The sequence below is a fragment of the Dioscorea cayenensis genome, chromosome 14 (genome assembly GCF_009730915.1).
Source record: "Dioscorea cayenensis subsp. rotundata cultivar TDr96_F1 chromosome 14, TDr96_F1_v2_PseudoChromosome.rev07_lg8_w22 25.fasta, whole genome shotgun sequence".
Taxonomy (NCBI): Eukaryota; Viridiplantae; Streptophyta; class Magnoliopsida; order Dioscoreales; family Dioscoreaceae; genus Dioscorea; species Dioscorea cayenensis.
The window spans coordinates 6,064,197-6,076,540 of record NC_052484.1 but is presented as its reverse complement, the minus strand read 5'-3'; positions in this window follow the sequence as shown (position 1 = coordinate 6,076,540).

The window sequence follows — 12,344 nt, the reverse complement described above, 5'->3', positions numbered from 1 at the left end:
GTACACACATCCATATATATATATATGTACACATGTATGTTCACACACGAACATATGTAAGTTTATATGAGCACATGCTTTAATTTCATAGCTTATTTGATGCTATAATTCATAGGTTAGAATGAGTTTAGTGTCTCATCATAAGATATCAAAAGATATCAGAGGAATTAGACTTTATATAAGACAATAGTTCCATAAGTTTTCTGAATTTGGTTGTGTGGTTGTGGCCATTATTTTCTGGTGGCATAATAACTTTAATAAGAGTATCATCAACACCAGAATGTTATGTTTTGTCATTCCAACTATGAAAGTTAGAATTTTATAGTGAGATGGAAGCTTTGATATTGTTTGTTTGTGTGGTGGTGGCAATTGTTTTCTGCACTCTTACTTTTTTTTGAACCTCTTATAATTGGCATTCCATGATATTTCGCTTGTAGAGTATGGTGTGATGCATGTGACATTGCACAAGATAGACAAGGGGAATACATGGACATCACCCATTAAAGGTCAAGTTCTTTTAGATTCTTGTAATTCAAATCTTGAGCAAAAATGCGTTATGCTTCAAAGGTTTCAAGAGGAGGTAGGACATATATTTGCCGTTTATCATATATTAAAATCTTGATTTGTTTGTCTATTGTCTTTTATCATATTTGGTCTTCTTTGAAATGTTCATCCAGTGTATTTCTTTTTCTATCTGGCTAGAATTTCTTGGTTTAAATTACATGGCCGCCTTCAACTTTTACTATTGCTTGGTACATCCATGAAAATACTAAAACATGTCTTATTGGATGCCATAATTCATAGGATTGGAATTGATCATCCACCATCTTTGTCATATAAACCACTGAAAGATATCAAATCAGAAGTGAAGATGATCTTTAATTGTCAAGGTGATCTTCAATTGTCAAGGTTTTCTTTTTCCTGGTTAGCTAAACAAACGATGAACTTGTTGATTTGTGTTTATATCACCAGAGAGAAAGGAATACAAGGAAAGGAACAACTTCAAGCACAACCAACTAAGCTTGAAATTTTACTTGTTGCAATTTCTAAGGGATTGTGGGGTTAAAATGTTGTTGGATCTCCTCAATACACTCGATGAAGAGGTGTGTTTCAAATGAAACTATTCAAATTATTTGCACTTGATCTTGCACTAAACCTTATTCAGTATCTTAAAAATTTATAGAAAAATTATACCTGTCATTGATGGAGATAATGATGTTGGGATGCTTGAATTAATATCACTAATTGTTGTGCTTTAATACAGGTCGGATTAGACAAAAGCTACAACTGACATGATTGGAGAATCAAATGATGAATATGGTGTCTCAAAGATTGTTTATAAGTATATTTTGTAAACAAGATGAAGTTCAACATATGGTTCAAGCTTCACTCGATGATTGTTAGTAAATTGATGAACTAATTTAGCATACAATCTATTGAAACTGCTTTTCATTTAATTAACTAGTTATTGGGAAAATAGTTGTTCAATAATGTCAAAAAAACTTCATTAGTTGTATTAATACATATTTGTGTGCATTAAAATATAGGCTTGTGTTTTTCATCAGTCAATGAATTTTGTCAAGTTTTTATTATGTATTACTCGGTGGATATTTAATTATTGTATTCTTTTTTGTCATTAATACAAAAATTTTATTATCCTAAAATAATAATAATATTTGAAAAAAAAAATGGTTCACAATTGTGGCTGTTCAAACTGCTCCCAAATGAAGATTCCAAATATCTGGTAAATAAAATTAGAAAATGCTTTCATAATCGAGGTGGTTGTAACTACTGGCAAACATAAATGATTGCTTGTAGTTTGCATTTGGCGGCCCAATCCATGGCGGTTTACACTAGTTGCCAAATGCGTGCAGGGAGAGCGATAGTGACTTATAGCGGCGAGTGTAACGATGGTTTTGAACCACCATTAACTCCATCATGCACATAGCGGCGGTTATTCTGGCCATTGATCAAAACCTCAACGAAATGCATTGGCGACGCTTGAATTCACCGCTATTTATTAACTACCACCAAGGACAATTAGCATCGGGTAGAACCAACGGGACATGATCTAAAAACCACCTGTAAATCCTTGATTTCTTGTAGTAATCCCCTAATTACACAAAAGAACACAAAATACATGCTCTTATCGAAAATATCTAAATAGAATCATGCTCAAAGTGCATAACAGATGTGATCAAATATGCATTAAACAAGCACTTATCACTTATGCTTTGAACATTTATTTGTTTATGCCTTTTTTTTCTCTGAAGAAGTTGTATTGTTTGATTATTTTTTTCTTAAGAATATTAGTATGTTTGTGATGCATGTGTATGTTTCTTGCCAAGTTTGTGATCTTTTTGCTTGTATATAATTGAACTTATTAGGTATTGCATGGCTACACTGGACTGCTACATTATCTCCATGGGGGAAATTGTTAAGAGAAGGAGAGGTCACCTATGTAAATGGGGCAGTCAATGAATCTCTTGTGGATCCTGATAAACCATGTTATTGGGATTTGCTAGGGGATGTCAAGGAGATAGGGTAGGATATTGAGAAGGATGTAATTTTGTTATATATAGATGTTGAAGGGATAATAAAATATGCTTGTAATGATCAAAGAATGGTTGGTCTAGCTAACCATCTAAGCACACATGGAGTTATAGATATTTATGTTGAGACATTAGAAGTTATACATGGTAAAAACCTACCAAGAATTGTATTGTCTGCTATAGATGGTGATGCGGAGAAGGATATGCACAATGTAAATCACATTGAGAGTGATAGTGATTCTAGTAAAGATCATGAGGAAAGGCTAGCAAAAGTCCATTTTATAGAATATAATTTAGATAAAGATAAAGAGACAAAAGTATTAAGGGATAAGGAAAGAAAATATGCTTAGATGAAAAATAGAATGATGGAAGAGAATGATGCTCAAGATGATATAGAGGAAGAAGAAGGGGCATCCTACTAGTTTTGAAGAATGCCCAATTACAAATATTTTAGGAGACCAAGTTGTTGGGGTTGAGAAATTTATGGACTATGAGAGTGAGTACTTTGATTCATTAGACCCAGGTAGCTATGATGATACCTGTGCAGAGTCAGATGCAGATGATGCCAAGAGACACAAGTCAAGAGATAATTCTATGATCCCAATGTTCCATTGGAAGACTTCTACCTAGATCTTAGGTTTGACGATCTAAAATTATTTAAACATGGGCTTGTTGACTTTTTAATGAGGAAAGGATTCGAGTTTCAATATATAAAAAATGATGGGAACAGGGTTAGGACAAAGTTTGTTGCAAAGTGGTGCAAATGGCTCATTTTCTATTCATGGTGTAGTGGGAGGAAAATGTAGTCAAAACTTATGCATGAGAACACTCTTGCCTTTTTGGGACATCTAAAGAATAAGAGGGTGACAAGAAGTGTGATTGTAAGAAGGTTTTTTGATGTCATAAATGGGATGCCTTTTATAAGACCTATGCATTTGAGGGCCATGGTAAGAAAAGAATTAGGTGTCTTCATATATAGTAAGATTTGTAGGAATGCAAAAGCAATGGCTCTGAGGAAAATAGAAAAGCAATATAAGGAAGTTTTCTTTGTGCTAAATAACTATATTCTAGAGTTGAAAGAAGCTAATACTGGGAGCACTGTTTCTATTATGGCTGAAAGAAAGGATGGTTTGGAATTCCTTGTCTTCAAAAGGATATACATTTGCTTGCCAACAATTAAAGAAGGTTTTTGTGCTGGATGTAGGAGAATTATAGGCCTTGATATATGGTTGTTTCTTGAAAGGCTTAATGAAGGGGCAACTTCTAGTGGCAGTTGGGAGGGATGGGAACAACAAGATGTTCACCAGTACCTGGGTTGTTGTTGAAAAAGATACAACTGGAAGCTGGGATTGGTTTATTCAACATTTGCAATGTGGCCTTCAATTAGGGGATGGTCTTAGGTTGGCACTCATCAGTGGTATGCATAATGTATGTGAGATAGTTACTTATGTATTTATTTAGTAGAATTTTGTGTTTTCTTCTAATTTTGTCTAACTATTTTCTCTATTCTGGATTTCTTGATAGGGTCTCATTTATGCAAAAAGGGACCTTTTGCCATTGATTGAGAACATAATTTATGCTAGGCATATCTATGCAAGGTAGGGAAAAAGGCACCTAGGAAAAGAAATTCAACTATAATTTTGGAATGCAGCTAGGTCAACAAATAAAGTTGAGATGCTAATGCATTTGGATAGGATGAGAGTTTTGCAAAAAAGAGCTAATGCTGCAGAAGATTTGCTAGAAAATTGGCCTATTGCACCATTGAAGGATGGTGTAAAGCATTCTTCAATGATGTGGTAAAGTGTGAAGTAATCAAACAACCATATGTACATGACCTTCAATGGTGTAATCCTAGAAGTCAGACATAAGCCAATAGTAAGCATGCTTAAATACATCAGACAGTATGCATGAAAAATATCTGTGGGCCTAATACGCACGCAATGATCAAAAAAGAGAGGATAAAAAGTGGGTTGTGGGTGGGGGGGGGAGGCAAACATAAGCCAAAACAATATGCCATGAAAAATACATAAGCCAAAACAATATGCCATGAAAAATATCTGTAGGCCTAACATGCATGCAAGGATTAAAAAAGAGAGGATAAAAAGTGGTGGTGGGTAGAGCAAAGCATGAGGTATTCTGGGACAATTTGGTGTTGCATGCTCAAGAAGGTCATGTTGTGAAGTTGGGAAGCTACAATTGCTCTTGTGGTAAGTGAGACAAGACAAGAATTCGATGGCAACATGCCTTGCAAAACTTGCATTTAAAGGATCAGATCTACTAGATTATGTTGCTGACTGGTTTAAGAAGGAGGTATATCTCAAAGCTTAACAATTCCTTGTCAATCTATTGAGGGGTAGAGAATTTTGGCCAACAAATCCAAAAGGTCCAATGCTATCACCCATGCTAAAGAAAATGCTTGGAAGACCCGCCAAGAAAAGAAGAAGTGAACCAATGGAAACCAAAAACAGAAGCCAGGCAAGGCTTTCAAGGGAAGGCAGATTGATGATATGTAGCACTTGGCATTCTCAAGGTCACAACATGGCTCGATGTCCACAAAGGGCTAATGTGGTAAGTTAATGGTTGTTAATTACATCATTGCATCTTCCTTGTCATATTGGCTTACTACTTATAAATAGTTCTTTATAAGAAGGTTGATAAACCCCAGTTTGACCCTCAAGTTGAGACAATTCCCTAATTAAATAAACCTAATCCAGATGGGAGAAAAAGGAATGAAGCTAATCCAAGTGGTAGGAGAAGCAACAAGGCAAACATCATTACTGCTTATAGCCCAATGGGTAGCTTCAGAGTACGAGACACTTCTTAATTTTTTAACTAATCATCTACTCACTTTAAATTTGATTAAATGTGTTGGTTGCAAATTATTAAATCATTTATCTCATATGATGCAGACTTACAGTCACTACAACAAAATAGGATTTTTGTGACATTTTACATCTGTCGTAAAATATCAAAAAATATTGGAATAACTCTATACCGACTTTTGTAACAAATATCGATTATATGTCGTAATTTTCACAGTCAGTATACTTTGTTTTGACATTTCGAAGAAACTTCGGTACCTATATATTCCAACATTTATTGAGATATTTTCCCAACATTTGTAAATAGTCTCAATATGGATTTTATTCCAACATTTGTATGTGACTTGAGTAATAGTTTTTTTATTTTGTACAACATTTGTAGATGTCGCCACAAGTTTTTATCACATTAATATTGTAATATTGTTTATAATTTTACAAATCGACAAAATCAAGCTAGCAAAAAAGATTGAGTTAGGCCAGCAAACAACTCGAACCATGGACATCCTAGCCTTTTCAACACTTGGTAACACAATCGATGCTACAAATAGAAAAAATCTTGGCCTATGAAGCTTAAAAAATTGTTCTATAGGAAAGTGGTTTTTGTTGGTAGATGGTGTTCCCTTTTTTTCCTTTTGGTGATTTGTTTTTAACCTTCAGAGGTGAAATCTGGAAAGTTATGCCTATAATGTTTAGAATTTTTTGTTAATTGCGTGGTATGGTGTTATTGTGATAGGGACGCAAGTGTATGTATCGATCGCGTAATAAAGTGTGCGTAAGTGCAGAGTGTCGTTCCACAAAGAAGAAAGTGAATGTTAGTAATGACTCTAAACCCGGAAAATAGCCTGAAAGATCGAGTGTTGTGTGTATGAACAAAAGAAAATTGAAACAAGAAAATACGAAAATAATAGGAGAGAAATCAAGGAAGAAAGAGATGTCCGGGCATAGCATCCCTCTAAGGTTATGACCACACAATCAGATTATCACATTTAAACCTTATTTTGGACTAATAATAATCTCTTAAGTAGATACTCCCCCACCACCACCACCACCAAAAAAAGAGATTATCCCTAATCCGAATATAGAGTAGAAATGCGATTTCTCCTAAAAACCACTCCACATGATTGCAAAGAGCACGAAGATTATCACTAATCCACTAAGAAGGGTAGTGTGAGACAAAGTCTACTAGATACCTTAACCAAAGGTGTACCCACTATCCTCTTAAATTAATGCAAGCCTATGCTAGCTAAGAATTTCTTCTCATCACATAACAATACCAAGTATGATAGGTACCACTTTCGCCAAGTTAGCAATCAAGCATTCAATCACGCAATTAGACTCAAATATATATTATTGCAAATGAGAAATCAATTAAAGCATCACAGATCCAACAACTAAAGTGAAGAATATAAACCCTAGAGTTTAACTATTCCCAAACATCTACAAATTAGCCCTTCATTAATGGAGGGCAAGCATTCAAGATACAAATAATGGTGAAAATCATGAAAGTCATGGAACCCTCTCTTTCAATCCCTAGGAAGAAGGATCGCAGAAGAAGTTGCTTGAAAAGCTTCCACGCACACCGGCAAGATGAACTTGACGGTTACAATCTTCAACCCCCTTGAATGTAGATCTGAATCCCTCTCCAAATCACTCCTTAGGTGTTGTAGATTCATCTCTTATCTTCCCTAACTTCGCCTCCAAGAATCTCCCCAAAAAGAATAAAAGGATATAATGAAGAATGCCCTAAAAATCCTCGTAAGCTCTATTTATACCCGACTGCTTACTGGCTGCTTACGGGAATAAGGGTTAGGCTGTAAGGGAGCTGGAGAAGATGGTCATGAGCCTTACGGGAGCACTTATAGCCGTAAGACAAGTCCGTAAGGTCTTCTATATATATTATGGTCCAGCTAATGGCCGTAAGTGCTGGACCATAAGTTTCACTGTTTTGCTTCTTGCAACCCTTCTTACGGGCATATGCTGTGATCGTAAGATCCTCTAGATGGTCCTTATGAGCATCCTTACTAGAATAATTCTTACCCGTAAGGTCCTCTAAATTGGTTTTGAATCCTTCTTTATGGGAATAAGCATGCTCTCAAGGTCTTCTAAAATTGATATACGGCCGTAAGGTTGACCGTAAGCTGCTCGTAAGCCACCTAGTTTGCCTTGCCCTTGTTCTAATGATGCCGAGAGATCTCCAATTTCATCGTTTAAGGTCTGAAATGCTTCTTTTGGCTCTCTCTCTCTCTCATCTTGAAGTGTTGCCCTAAGCCTATAAATGTGAAACACACTAGATTTAGCATCGAATTTCATAATGTGATCTTAATATATGCCGAATGAGTGTACAAATTGGTATAAAATACATGCATGTTGTACACTCATCACATTGTAAAACTTACGTTCGCCAGATATGATAAACAAAAATGTTGAACATGTTATGTACACAATTGCCAAGATTAAGTGATCAATGAAGTTCAAATTTCTTTAATCGTTAGCATTTTATTGAATTTGGACATATTTGATTGCTGAATGCTAAAATAATATTGTATTTTTTGCATCTATTGTCAACCATTTGAATTTGGACAAATTGTATTGTTTGCTAGGTAGGAACATGTTATTATTTGTCAATACAATTCACAACTTTCTGAATTTGTACATATAATATAGAATGGTATGATAGCTATGAACCTTCTGCATACATCATTGAATCTGTAAATTCTCTATAAAATTGTTCATGGAAAAGGTTTCATGAACCACCCAGCAACATTATTTGTCACTACAATTTACAGTTTTCTTGAATTCTCACTTAAGAAAAGGTTTCAATTTTAATACATAAAAAATGATGTCATAGGGATTAGGCCATGCCATTTTCTATTAATCAAAACAACTAATACTTACAAAAAAAATGATTCTTCAATAAATAAGTAGGTCATTAAACACATATATTCGAGAAATTTCCATATGATTTATTATTTATTATTGTTGCTTCGATAGTTAAATTACACAGAAGTATTATTATCAAAAGTTACAAAACCTCAAACATTTATGTGAAAACTTCTAGGATATACAAAATATTCCAAAAATTGAGAACAAGATTAGGTTCTTTCTTCTGATAGATGAAATCAACATGATTTGGTAATTTCCTACAAAACCATAAGTGGAACTTCTTGGTAGTCATTTGCAGGCATTGTATTCTTACATATGAACATCGGCACAAAACAGTGGTGAAGGAGGAGGTGATGATCTCGGCAACAAAGAATAGTGATGGTCGCAACGCCGATGGAGAGTGTGTCGGCAGATGAAGGCAAGGAAGAGAAAAAAAAATAGAGTAATAGAGGAGAATTTACCTTTTGGATTCTGATCTAGTCCGAATTCTGAACTTAAAGAATAATTTTTTTTATTATTATTTTATTAGTTTTTCTAATTGGTTATTAATTTGTTATTCATAAAAACTTAGATCAACTAACTTAAATGATCCATAACAAGATGGACTTATGTGGTTCATTTTCAAAGTACAGAGGGAAATAAAAAGAAGAAGGATAGAGTCTCCGATGTAAGAACCAAAAATAGGGGGAAAAAGAGTACATGGATCATTTTAATGATATAATTGTCAGCAATCATTGGCATATCAATACTTTTACGGATGACTGTTAACACTTGTTTGGATTGAAGTAAAGGAGTCTATAGTCTTTTTATGAAGGAATAGAATTCCTTGTAAGGCCTGCATCTCATCCTTCCCAAAATTGGGGGAATCTTATTCTTTAATGGAACAATTACAATTTTACCCTCATTTTCTCACAAGTCTGCAGTATACTTCGACCTATCACTCTCCTAAAGCTAAGCACCATCGAAGCTCTTTCCAACTCCACTCTATCAATCTCTCAATTATTGGTAAATCAACACTTTTAACGATTTTTCTTTAGCACTTCATAGATCTGATCCCAAAAAGCACCAAGGAGCTTGTTAAAAGGTATTTAAATTTGACATTGTTGACATTTTTTATTTTCTTGATATGTTGTTTTTCTCTCTTGATAATCAGTTTTAAATTATGCAGAGAAAGAAATGTTTAGCTATTTCTTAAATTTTCTTAAATCTCCTCTCCATATGCTTTAATATATCCCTACACATCATGTTCAAAGTTGTAATTATATTTCCTGCTTAAAACAAACTCAACAAGAGAATCTTTCATATATATATATATATATATATATTTATAGATTCATTCTCACAGACTTCGTCAGTTAAAAATGTAAATGAATCTTTATAATAATGATGATTATAATGATTGTGATGATGATTTGGGTTAGATTTACTAGTCAACCCCAGCTTCTTACTATTAATAATCTTTAGCATCAAAGGGTGACTAAAGACTAGGTTTAAGGTCATGAATGGTGAGCTATCTCCTTTAGATCTTTCGACTATAAAAGGTTGGTTATTATTTTTATTGGATTAGTTAAACATTACCAGGCAATGTATTTATCAATAACAGTATCTTTCATGATGGCATATATAATATGATAAAAATTAGATTAACATTGTACCAGAACAATGTGAATAGAGTAGGTTCTATTGTGAAATATACAGTTGTCATCGTTGTGATATATAATGAAATTTTAATAGTTTAGATTAATATTGTACCCAAAGAATGTGATTTGAGTTAGATCTAATAAGAAACATGCAGATGTCATTCTATAAGCATTGTTGTTTATGAAATGGCATCCTGAAATTTGATTACTAATCAAATACGTGGCATATGATGTAATGAAATTATAATTTAGGTGAACAACCTAATAGAGAAACATTTAGTTGTAATTCTATGTTGTTGTTTCTAGGGTTAGTCTTCTGTATCCTGAGCTTTGATAATTGAGTAAATAATTATAAGAAACAAGAGAGGGGAGAGGTGTTTAGATTAGTAGAGTACTAAGGTTCTTTGGCTTTCTAAATGGTTGCTTTATCCCCATCAAATCCACAGTTCAAAATATTAATGTCGAGAAGGTGGCACATTGACTTGCATTAATGAATGATGGACCAAATTCTATGGATGCCAATGGTGTTACCAATTTTTAGTCCTAGTTTGATGTCAAAGAATCCATAAAGGTATGGACACAAATCAAAGGGAATTAGCAAAGCATTAGATAATTTTGTGATAGCTACCAAAATAATTAAAGAACTTTTTTATGACAGTTGTGTTACTGTTTTACTACAAAGCAAAAAAGCAAAGTGCTTTTCATGATTTGTAAATGTTTGGTTTTAGAATTTTTTATATTTTTATTTGGTTATTGATGCACCGGTATACTTGAGACCGTTGATTTGCGCACGAATACCCAGTAACAAGCTTCCAACACCTATTGATCAAAGATAACCAGGAATTGGGAAGAGTAAAATCTTTATTACTCAATGAAATATTGATCACAAAACTGATCTTTCTCTTGCCCATAGGCTTACATTAAATAGGCAAAAATAGCACTAAGAAAGGAGATAATTTGAAAATTTACCAAAAATATTAAATTCTCAAATATCAACAAGAAATAAAAGATCTAACAAAATAAAGACTATTACCACAAACGGCTCAAAAATCAGAGATTTCTATTCTAAGATATAACGAAATCAATTATTACTAAAAACGGCAAAATTAGGGTTTTTGATGCCTAAATGATGGAATTTGGCCAAATTTTGGTATGACTCACGAGTTTGTGGGACACAAACTCGTGACTTTGTTCCTTGACCCATTTCCCATCAAATAGACCTGGTACAACCATAAAATCCCGACGCCCGCCAAATTACCGAAATGCCCTTGCTTTGTACTTCTCCATGTACGCACATGCCACGTCATCTATACGCCCATTATCAGTTATTAATTAAAATCCAAAAGTTATTATGATGACAACATCTTCTCAATGCCTTAATGAAGGGTTATTAATTAGTTCATGCTCCATGGAAGTTAAATTTCTATGAAATTTCTATACTTTTAACATTAATCTATTATATGATGTTCTGTTCATGATTGCTTTGTCATAAACTTAATCTAATTGATGTTATGTTTCATTGTTATTCTAGATATGGCTAATGAAAATATGGATAACATTACTTTTGCTATATGTGCTATTAGAGAATAAAATGATATAAATAGCTCAATAGAGTATGAGATTGAGTCGATGTCTGTAAGGTGCCGCAAGCAGCATGAGTACTTGTATCGGGTAGTTTACAAAAGCAATGTTAAGTGCATCGATAAGCTATGCATGAATTGACGTTGCTTTCATAGTTTATGCCAATTGTTGACCACTATTGGTGGGTTACGTGGCACATGGAATGTCATGGTGGAGGAGATGGTAGCAATATTTTTGGATATTGTAGCACACCATGTCAAAAACAGAATAATAAAGTTTGATTTTTTCGATCTGCCAAAACAGTTAGTCGACGTTTCCTTGTTGTTTTGAAATCAATCATTCTTTGTCAATGAGTGTTACTAAAGAAGCTTAAACATGTTCATGAAAATTCAAATGATAATAAGTCAAAGTGGTTTAAGGTAATTTCTCATTGACATTGACTTTCTTTTAAAAAAAAAAGTTTTTAAGTGATGGCAAATTTACAAGTAATAATTGCTTTTTTTGCAAACATACAACTGTCTTGGAACATTAGATTGAATACATATCCAACTAAATGTGCCAAAAACTGATCATACAAGATATAGAACAAGAAAAATCTAAAATAACAACCAATATACTCAGCGTTTGCAGCCAAGATATGCAATTTAAATTTGTCTTATCTGATTGGGAAGGTTCAGCACATGATGGCCGAATTCTAAGAGATGCTATTACGAAGCCCAATGGAATAAAAATTCCAAACGGTAAACAAAATGTTCTTTAATTATTTTTTAAAAATTTTTCATAATAATAAATGGATACAACACTATTAGCTAATAAAAAGAATACTTGTCCTTTTTTAGGTTTCTATTACTTAGCGGATTCAACAT